The following is an 11,817-nucleotide window of genomic DNA, read 5'->3' as shown; positions in this document are numbered from 1 at the left end:
CGGTATTTAGATATTTAATTTTAACTAATTTTAATTTGAGAAGGAGTAGCTAAATTTCGTCAACCCATCTAAGAACTATTTGGCTCAGTTTGTAAACGTTCTGGGTTCGATCCCCAGTAATTGTATGCTGGGATATTATAACTTTTTGTATTTTTTTACACATCAATTTCGTATTGTTTTTCTTTAATTTACTATACACCGTGTTTTTATTGAATTCCGTTAACTTCGGGGTATAGTTAAGTACGTTTATAAGAACTAAATGGCATAGTTAATTTTCAAACAAAAAATTTTTTTTTGTTTTCTTTTTTGTTTTTTTTTTGTTTAAAAAGTAATTAAATGTAGCATATAGCGTTGTTGTAACACGGGCATTACATTTAACTCAACCAAACAATTGAAATCTGTGACATATCAATGTCATTTCGTACATCAATCGACCGAGATTGTACTTAAGTTTAGTAGCAAATGTATGAACTCATTCTAAACACTAATCAATATGTAAGCCGGCCCTAAGGCAAGTGTACACGCTTGTAGAGGCCTTATAGTAAAAAAATAAATTATGGATTATCTCCGAAATGGACTTAATTAGAACATCGGTGTCTTTGAGAAAGTTACTTGATTTAAGCTCAGGAATGCACCCTTGAAATTAACGGAAATCAAAAAAAACACGGTGTATTTAAAGCTCTTAGCACCATGTTATTTCAAGCTCTGCTCGCGAGGTCTACAGCTCACAGAGCCACTAGTAATAATTCAGCCTACCCTACGTCCCACTGCTGGGCAGAGGCCTCTCTAATGCGCGAGAACGCTTGGGTTATTGTTTGATTAAATTAAAACTATTCTAAAAGTTACCAGATTGATGAATGAAAAGATACATCACAGTCACAAACTGAAAGTAACCTTAAGGTGCAGTGGGTTAAGTCAGCAAAGTTTTTGAAAAATCGTAGAGCTTTTTTATATCATACAAAAAAAATATGATTAGCAATTTTTAGGCCTCCCAATCGGCCTAGAATGTGACGATTTTTTACGAATTATACTAAACGATTAGCATTAGAAAAAAGGTAGAAGGTAGGTAAACAAACTTGACTTTTTATTGAAAATTATTAAAACGCTTTTATTTGAATTAAAAAAAAATAGTTTTTGAAAACAAAATAATGTAAAAGATTGTATATGATCTCTAAATAATTCTAACATATTTGCTGTGACTTATTTTACAATAGTTATTTGTACAACAAGAGATCAAAGTTTGATATTTCTTCGAGTGCTTATTTTGAGTCCCGTGCAAGCGAAAGATTCTATAATAGATTCACGAGCGTAGCGAGTGAATCTAATTTAGAATCTTGAGCGTAGTAAGGGATTCAAAAGCGCACGATATGTAAATAACTTTGATCTCGTGTAGTACACAAAATTTTTCACCCTAAGCAGTGAGAACATACCTAGAGGGACAGAGATAATAGAACCCAAGTATATCGAACTTGTATTAGACCCCGCATGTTGAAATGACATTTGACTATAAAGGTCACTTGAATGTCATTTTGTCTCACTCAGTGAGCAAAATCGCATTTTGCTCACTGAGTGAGACAAAATGACTCAGTGAGCAAAATCGCATTTTGCTCACTGTTTTTAAGAAGCAAAGTACCCTTGTTCGAGCTGCTGAGGTGAAAAAGTGATTTTTAATAACAATTTACGAATTACACAAGCGCGCTCTGACGTACCGGGCGCCTGCGTGCGGCGCCCTTTAGGGGGAAGCGGAGCAGATAGGCACAAGGGGCAGTTATGAACACCCACACTAATTCCCTAACTAAAAACTTATTATTATTATTCTCTTTATTCATTTCTCATCTTAAGTTAGGTTATTTTATAATATGAATATAAAAGTAAAATATAAAAACACTTATTATTATTATTATTATTATAGGACATTTATTATTATACAAATTGACTAAGCCCCACGGTAAGCTCAAGAAGGCTTGTGTTGTGGGTACTCAGACAACGATATATATAATATGAGAACAACCATGACTCAGGAACAAATATCTGTATCATCATACAAATAAATGCCCTTACCAGGATTCGAACCCGGAACCATCGGCTTCATAGGCAGGGTCACTACCCACTAGGCCAGACTGGTCGTCAAAATAGCGCATTTTACTATACACTGCGCTTTAAATGTTTACTCTATAAATATAATTATGTTCACTAAAAAAAAACATTAAGGTCGGTCCTTTGAAACCATTGTGGGTAAAATACAACTTTCTCATCAGTTTTTCTTGGCTAAAGAGAGGTTTTACGAGCTAGTATGGTTAAAATACTATGTTCACTTACCCGGATCATATATAAGGGTATACCGCCGGGACTTTCTCAAGAGCTCTGGTATTCCGGAATTAATTCGTTCTGTTGCGCAGAAAAGTTGAGTACCATTATCAGATATGTTCCAACGTCTCACCACCGATACCCGTGTAAAGCTGGGTTCATATTCTGTCCAGACCGTTGCTATTCGTTTTGTTTTTTTACCTGAAAATTATATCCTGAAAATATAACCTTGTTAACAGTGGATAGCATTAAATACAAGTGGATACAAGATCATTGGGGTAACACTTTGAATTACATGTTTTACAATACTTTCGATGGTGTGTTTTTTTTTTAATTTTCCTTTAAAGCTCAATTTTTTCACTATGAAAATAAACTAAATTATTTTGTAATGTTCAATTTAAGCTCTTTCAAATGATATATAGTCAAGTTTTGCCCCCTCTTTATATGGGGCATTTTCCATAAACTTCCAACGTGTTTGTGTTAGCGTTGTTAATAATTATTCCAAATCGATAGCTTCAGTAGTTCTCGAGATATTTAGCGATGTGACAGACGGACGGACAGACGGACAGTCGCACCATAAGGGTTCCCTTTGTACCTTTTTGGAACTCTAAAAATTGAACAAAGTACTCACCTTGTACATGATACCAGGACAGAAAATGGCTGAGATATGTCCCTGCCCAACAGTTGATTTCTATGGGAGTTGTATCATCGTAATAAAAGTCTGTGTTTGGCCGTACATATAATAAATATTCGTCGCCGACTGGAAAAGAGTATAAATTAGAGATGCAACGGATAGTTGTTTGGCCGGATACCGGATACCGGATATTCGGCCTGACCATCGGCTGAATATTCGGTATCCGGCCGCCGAATATTCGGCCGGCGGAACTATACCTACATTTCGGTTTTTCAGGTGCGCAATGTGTAGGTTTGACCTGTTTCCTAGTGAATGTTTGCGCGTATACATTTCTAGGTTCGAAATGAGTGCGCGTGCAAGTCAGTGGAATTGAAACAATAAACAAGTACGAATATGACCGTGAATGTTTCTTAAATCCAATTTATTTACTAAGAAATAAAGCAGTTTTACTATCCGGTATCCGGCCGGACATTAAAATATTGGCCGGATAGGCCGGATACCGGATAGTAACCGAATATCCGGTGCATCTCTAGTATAAATATTAAAATGTTTCATAAAATATAATTTATTCTCAGGAAATTAAGTCTTAGTCGAATTGAAATTTTAGATATTCCATCTGTTTCCGATATAATCCTGATCTGTCAGTGTCAAAAGTGACATTTCTGCAACCAAAAACGTTATTATTTTATAGGATATTAACATTATCTATCAAAGATTAATTACAATGTAATCCCTACATCACCTATATTCTAACAAGACAAGACATGAAAACATTAATTTACTTTTCATACAAAATTTCAAACACAGCTTTTTATAAACTTTGATAACAAATTTTTATTTAATGCCTTATGTTGCCTATGTTTACGCATATCATCGTTCCGATCTTCTGTTTTTATGTATTTTATAAAGAATTTACCCTTTTAGCCTCCTGGGGAATCCAATCCCAATTTTTAACGATTATTTTCCCACTTTTATCAGTAACAGAAACTGAACAGCCTCTGGAGTTGCCATGGTTACCAATTTAACACTGGGTTAATGGTTTAATCGGCTAACCCCGGGTTAGTGGGATGGTGCAAGTGGCGCCAATTCTTACTTAGACTAACCCAAATAAACCTAATACTTACCCAAAATTTCCGGTTTTTGATGATAAACAATCGAAATATTGTTGCTAGATTGTGTAGTTTCCATAGTGCCGTTAATATTTTCCATCAAATGACAGAAAATTATTGAATTGTTTAGTTCGGCTTTGAGCGGCAGTAACAATTTGAGCGTTTTGTTCTCAGCATGATCTTCCCGTTCATAATGTATAATTTGATCCCATTCTTTTTATATGGAACAAAAAGACAAGTTTAAGATTCGTTTAACAAGAGCAAATATTTGAAATAGGCTGTGACAGACGGACAGACAGACGCACGAGTGATCCTATAAAGGGTACCGTTTTTTCCTTTTGAGGTACGGAACCCTAAATAACGCAGGTGGACACTGGGCACCATAGTTGAAAAGCGCTGACGCCGAAAAAGTTTCCTTACATTTATTTATTTATTTAACCCTTTACCAGGCTGACATTTCAAAAATGACAATTGACAGTCTTACTCATCGAAAATAGAATACATGTTTGAAGTGCTGTATGTGGGAAATATATATCCCTTAGCCTGGTAAAGGGTTAAAGCATTAGTGAATATTAATAGTACAAAATGCGGACTTGCCGTGACTTGAATCGTGGATGTGCCATGACAACTGATCCCCTTTCTTCGTATGTGCCTCGCAATTAAATTCTATATACGGCCTTCCGTCCTCTACCATTTTTTCAGGGATCACCTTCAACGTGTTGGAAATGTTGGAATCCTTGCCTGAAAAAAAGTATCCTGTATCACCACTGTTACCAGTCAATCAAAACTCTTGCATTTTTTTGTAATTTTTTTTATTGTTTTTAAGTGCAACGTATTTTCGTAATTAGTAATTAGTTTCTTTCGAAAAGTCGAAAACTCAATGTTCGAATCGATGAAGTTACTAGAAAATGGTCTCATGATTGCTAATTACATTTTTGGCAGCCGCATTGTAATATAAAAAGCGCTACGATTTTTCTAAAACACCGCTCTCTGAATCTACGGGCCCTCAACGACTCGATCGCCGGGACGTACTTTTTACTATGTGTGACGCGCCCTTCCAGGCTGCCGGGAAGTAGTTAACATCCTTAGCGGTCCAGTAAATGTATGTGCCTTTGTCGTCTTTGTAGTATAGCAAATCGTACACCTCGTATCTGGGAAAGACAAGATAAGTTACGTTAACACAATATAGTTTATTATTCAAGTAGGCATATTACAATGCGCTTATGAACGTAAAATAAAGCTACACCGGCTCCAACCCTACACCTCCGCTCTCGGAAGATTTATATCCCTCCTCAATTGGAAGAGGGTATCCCAATATAGAACCGGCAACAAACTCGGCGGGACACATCTTTTCAAAACTTACATCTTATAATTAACATGCATGTTTATCTAATAAAACTATTAGTTTAAAAAGAGATAATAAAATACAAGTGCTTCGATATACACGCATCAGCTCCAAGAGCTGCTAGTGTATCAAATAAAAAAATAAAAAATAAAATAGTTTAGTGACATACTCACGTGTTACTGTATTCGGCTTCAGATGCTACGGTCAAGGGAGCTGTAACAATAAATATTTAATAATTAGTAAACGACCTGGTAAAGGTTGCGGGAGTCCACTGGATGCGATAAGATAAGATAAAGATAAAAAATAGTTTATTCAAGTAGGCATATTACAATGCGCTTATGAACGTCAAATAAACCTTTACCGGCTCCAACCGTACACGCGGGTGGCGCAAGACCGGTCATTGTGGCACTCTTTGGGGGAGGCCTATGTCCAGCAGTGGACGTCCCCTGGCTGATATGATGATGATGATGATGATGATGATGATGATGAATAATTAATAATTAACAAAAAAAAACATCATTGAAAAATTTAAAATGCTATTACAGTAATTCACGACAAAAGTTCATCGTATACTAATCGCAATTTACGTATATACTCGTATTTCGTTTAAGTCCTGATGGGGCCCACCCGTCATTTATTCCATTCCGTTGCCCCCGGAGTTCCGTTGATCATTATTGTGGTTTAATTTCCATACTTAATCAGTTCACATTACCCTCCGCTAATTCTTTGGGATCCCATTAACAGTTCATTACAAAAACGAAATTGGTTCAGGAATGATGGCGTTCAAATTTACATTCAACGTTATTGAAAGTCTCCTTTATATCTTTTAAATTTTGAATTTGATAAATATGTTCAAGATGACTAATGACGCCTGAGGATAGGTATATCCATTAAGGCGACGGTAGCGGTGGTTAAAATTTCAGATGCTGTCAATTTACCCTATTTCACACACAACGCACTTCACGCACAATAGTCACTACCTCACTTTACTGGGACACGTCAGTGACCCATCATGTTTTTAGTGTCGATTTGTAGAGAATAACAGCAAATTAAAAATATAATGGCATGAGGAGTCGGTACACGGCTTCTTCGTGAACAAATTTACGTGTAATATGTATAATGCAATTATTAAACATTTATTGAATAAATGATTTGCACAAAGTGAGGTCCCTATACCGGCCCCTTAAGATAACATAAGATAGAATTTATTTTCTTGAAGAATATCTAAAAATAAAGACAAACTTAATACGCTTAAATAGTACTTAAATCATGTAAATATACAAACATGGATTAAAAAGATTAATTTTACTAAGATTGTTTTTATTAATTACAACCCCTTTAAAAAAAATACTTACAATAGACCACAACAACTAATAAGCTCGTGACGAGTAAAATTTTCGAAAATGGGAGAAAGTCTTTAATCTCGACCATAATTAGTTCTAATCTCAAAGAGCTGACAAGCACATTCGATACTTTAGATGCCCTGTCGTAATATCAGCATGCGCGTCTTGGCAATGCCTTTTTATTTGACAAGTAAGGCTTGTCTTTACCAGCTTTATCTTCTTAGAGTTCCGTAGCAAATAATGGAGAAACCGCTGGGAGAAGCTGCATTACAGCTTCATCATATCCGTCCGTCCGTATTGTCGAATATTATTTTACTCGGGTAATGATTATGATGGAATTTGGAACATTCATAAGTAATGTATTTTAAGCCACTACTTTGTTAATTTTTATAAAACTCATAATCTATAATATTTAAGGTACCTACATCCAGGGGTGCGAAACTCCTGACTTCGGTCAAACTCGGCTCCGCTCGGCTCAGCATTGCTCCGAGCAATTATTACGGTTGGCACCACTTGACTTCCTTTTGCGTGCACGACCACAGATAATATAATCACTTGATTTTTGACAACCCTAAATAGCCGAAAGGGATAGTGCCATATATTAGAAAGGGACAGCATGATTCGACCCTGAACCGCTGTCAAACTTCGTTTTTGTAGGAAGTTTCCTTTCTGTACGGTAGTACTATTAATTATTCTGTGCTACATCTAAGAAATTGGGCACCTTTGGCATGGTGCCGAGGACGCTGGCAGCATTTTCCCGCTGTATCGCGATCAAACCACTACTTAAAGTAGTCAAATTTTAAAATGTTACATTTTTACTGAGGCACTACCTGGTTATATTAAATGCCAAAAATATAATTTTTCATCAAACATCAACGTGTGGAATGTCATACGATACCTTTGGGTTCAATTAGCGTAAAGGACAAAATGCTACTTTTCAGGAGACGCGAAAAACGGCGATTTATTTTAAATGTTGATTTTTTTTTTGTTTATTGAGCTATATTTTTGATGTGTATTAGAAAAGTACTCAAAATGTTAGGCTCTTTAACCTGAATTAGCAATCATATCTATAAATTAAATACGAACGAAGTTAATGTCCTTTACAATTAGCCAAAATGTCCTTTACGCCAATTGAACCCAAAGGTATTATTTGAAAATAAGTCTTGGTGAACGGTACATCCATTATTACGCACGTTGCATTGCCTACCTCTATACTGCCCTCCTAAGCTAAAAAACCGTATTTGCAGTCAATTTGTATGAAAACTGAATGCAAATACGGCTTTTTAGCTTAAGAGGGCAGTATAGGTATCTATCAAGCTCAATAATTAAGTTTTATATGTATTACTGAGCCTGCGTATAGCTAATATATACTCATTCCATTTGAAAACTGATAGTAAGTAGATCTTATTGATTTCAACCATATTTCAATAATGAAACTTTCACAAGACCTAATTATTAGTATTTTGTGCACCAGTCTAACGGCTCGGGCACGACATCGAGCGACTTGATACGGCGGCAGCGATAACCATAGGTTGGAGCGAAATGTCCGATCGCCGTGTCACGCTCCAACCTATGGTTATCGCTGCCGCCGTCGCAAGTCGCTCGATGTCGTGCCCGAGCCGTAAAGGGGCCCACTGATTAACAGTCCGCCGGACAGTATCGGCCTGTCAGTTGTTCGGAGCTGTCAAAATTTTGTTCTAAGTGACAGGCCGATACCGTCCGGCGGACTGTCAGTGGGCCCCTTAAGGTGCGACTGTCGGTGTTTATAAAGTGTCCATTAATATTATCAGATACCATGTATGGATACGAACGAAAGTTATAAATGCGTTAGTAACGCTGTCTGTCTGATTCACACTTGAACCACTGAACCGAGTTTGACCCCCGACACAAGAAAGTTTTTATCATCATCATTCACTTTTTTTTTTAAAGTGGTTGACACAGTTTGCTTTTGGTGTGAAGAGATTGATGTCGTGGCCGAAAGGGCCGCGGCACCAATCATCATTCACGCAGACAAAGTTCCCCGCAGAACCACAGCTTTCAGGCGGTCTTGTTTTAATTAATACTTACACTACTATCACATAAAGCGTTTAGGTATTAACCTGGTTCAATCAATGAACCAATTGCAGTTGTACCTAATACTTTTAATTTACTTGCACAAAGTCATTAGCTTAAAGATGCGATTGCTATTAGATTGATTTTTTCAATTAACAGACTTTATGATCTAAGTACATACCTACAAAGAAAATGAAATTGTAAGTAGGTTCATTTTTCTGCAAGCGTGCAAGGTCATGATTTTGTACAAGTCCCGAGGTGTATTTTATTTTATTTGTTGGTACACGTTGTTCAAAAAGACGTTTTTTAATAAGTTTGCAAAAAAATCACAAAACAGCAATGAAAATCGGTCACGCTGATCGGTGAATGCGAAACGAAGTGAAAAGCGGTATCCAGACGGGATGATCAAATTGACCGATTTGATCAGGAATAAAATTGGCGTCAATCTCCAATTTAATCACCTATTTTAGATTTATGGTGATATTAGAGCCCTCTAAATTGAAAAAAAAAATGCCCCAGAACGAAAATACTGGCGTCACAAATTGGTATTCTTGCGTTCGCACCTCATTTTATCGGTAATATCGGTCATTATCGGCGGTTGAATTCGGCGAGCCAAATTGGCGTTTGCGTCCGCGCGTCCTGATTCGATCGAGCAATTTAATCAGATTGGCGAAAAATTTACTAGTCTGGATATGCCTAAAGTCGTACGAGCTAGATGCACGCCAATCACCAAGACGATCGTCATGGTCGTGTCAAAACCAGTTCCAAATTGTAACAAGTTGTAGAATCTGGGGTCTACCGCGAACACCGAAGTTCGCAAATAGGGAGTATTACTGCAATGTTCTGCCGCCAGAGTGCAGCACTAGAGCAAATAGTAAACCATAGAGTAACTTATACATACTGCCCGATTCGAACATTAAGATACTTCAATTAATAGATCTAGAAACGATATGGATTAGATGTGTTTTTGTTTGAAGAAACGTTAGATTTGACACTGACATATCTAATCCATATCGTTTCTAGATTTATTACCTAACTGAAGTATCTTAAAGTTCGAATCGGACCGATACAAGCTAGGCCTTAGGTCTTAGAGCATTTAGAAATGTCATTTTCTTCACGAAAAAGTCTGCCGATTTTTGCGGGGGAGGGGACGTCAAATGTATTGATGTTTCTACATGATTTGTACGTAACTTACAAATAGCCATGTGAGTCCATACAAAAGTTTGCACAATTGTGCAAGTTTTTAGGCAGAGGGGTAAGCTCTTAATGGCCACTCCAGTTATTTAAATGCTCTAAGCCGTAGGTAAAGAGGCACAAACCGAACTGTCGATTTTTATGTTTCGCGGTAGGCCCTGTGATTGTGCTAGTGACGCATGCAGAGTTTTGCGTAATATTCCCTATTGCGGACATCTCTTTTACTCCAATTATCGTAATTAGAGTGACCGAGAGAGAAGCCCGCAATTTCCGAACTTCGGTGTTCGCGGTAGGCCCTCTGTATCGGATTGCTTAGCTCAGTTTCTCATGCGATTACAGTAAAGCGTGTCCCAAAAATACGCTGGTAAATAGTATTTTATACAATCGTGTTATAATAGAGAGCTTTTCAGTCGAGTACCGTGTTTAGACAACGAAGCTTGCTGAGTTGTCTAAGTTAGGTACGAGATTGAAAAGCTTGATTATATCACTATTGTATACAATACGTTTTCTACGCGTCAACAAAAATAATACTTTAAACTAGTAGAATCATTTAGGTAAACAAACCAAAAGTATAAAGCTAAGATACGCGAACAGCCGCGATACCTTCATGTCCTTCATACTGGTACGCGCCCCGGCCGCCGCGCGCGGCGCGTTGGTCAACGACACCTTCTCGTAATTCATGAGGCCCTGGTACTTGCTCCGCGTTAAATTCAATTTTTAGACAGTTTTTTCTCGATTTTGGCCACCGTAGCCTATGGAGACTAACAAGCAACGCTAAGTGGTTTTCGTAGTCAATGGATATATAATATTAAGGGTGTCACATGCGCGTTTCTAACTTATGAACCAATTTTTTCTACTATACAACCTAAAATAAATAATTAATTTGAGCTATGGTTTTCTTTCGTCCTCTTGATCGCGGCGAGCTGTGATTGGTCAATTTCATTATAGTTGACTAAACTGTATCGAAATGAATATTATAGTTGAGTTGGGAGCCCACACATTAAAAAAACCCAATTGCAGTTTGGTATTAGAAATCTTAATTCAAGAATTATAGTCGACGAGTAGAAAAAAATAAGTGCATATTGTTGATAAGTTTATCAAAGGTTTGCGTTTGTGTTTCAAAGTCATAGGAGAATATTTTACAAGATAATATATTTCAGGGTTAATGATTGTAGTTTTAATTTTAACACATTGAATGCCCGCTCTGTTCGTAGTCGCTTTCGTCTACAAAGCGGAAAACGCTAGCATTGGCTACGAGCGTAGCGCTACGAAAACGTTGACAGTGAATGCGTTAAGGAGCATTCCACGGGCTGTCCTGTACAAACGCATTTTATTTCATGTATTACAACTTTTTAATCGGCGTTATAGCCGACTATTATTTTTATATTTCTGAACATTTGTCACAGAAACAAAAACTCATATATACAAATCTTCAGAAAATTCGCGTTTGTACGGGACAACGGTAGACAATTTGATGGAATGCTCCTAGTGGTATTTTCTAAAAGATGTGTAAGAAATTAATTTATATATTTTGGGGCGACCAGAGCCTCTACCATCAGTTTTAACATTGACATAACGCTCACGTCTACGTAATTTACTTTCTGTACATCTCGCTTCCACTATTGCTCGCATATGCGAGTACGAGCGAGATGCATAGAAAGTAAGTTACGTAAACGTGAGCGTTATGTCAATGTCAAAACTGGTGGTAGCCGTACAGAGGGCTGGCCAGGTTTTCGCACAGCGATTCTAATTTTAAAAAAATGTCAACGGACGGACCACCCTGTACGAGTAACGTTTTATGTGTAAAAATATAGTAACAATCTCGGGCGATAT

This window comes from Cydia splendana, chromosome 27 (genome assembly GCF_910591565.1).
Source record: "Cydia splendana chromosome 27, ilCydSple1.2, whole genome shotgun sequence".
NCBI lineage: Eukaryota > Metazoa > Arthropoda > Insecta > Lepidoptera > Tortricidae > Cydia > Cydia splendana.
The sequence above is the reverse complement of the archived record's forward strand: the minus strand, read 5'-3'. Positions refer to the sequence as shown.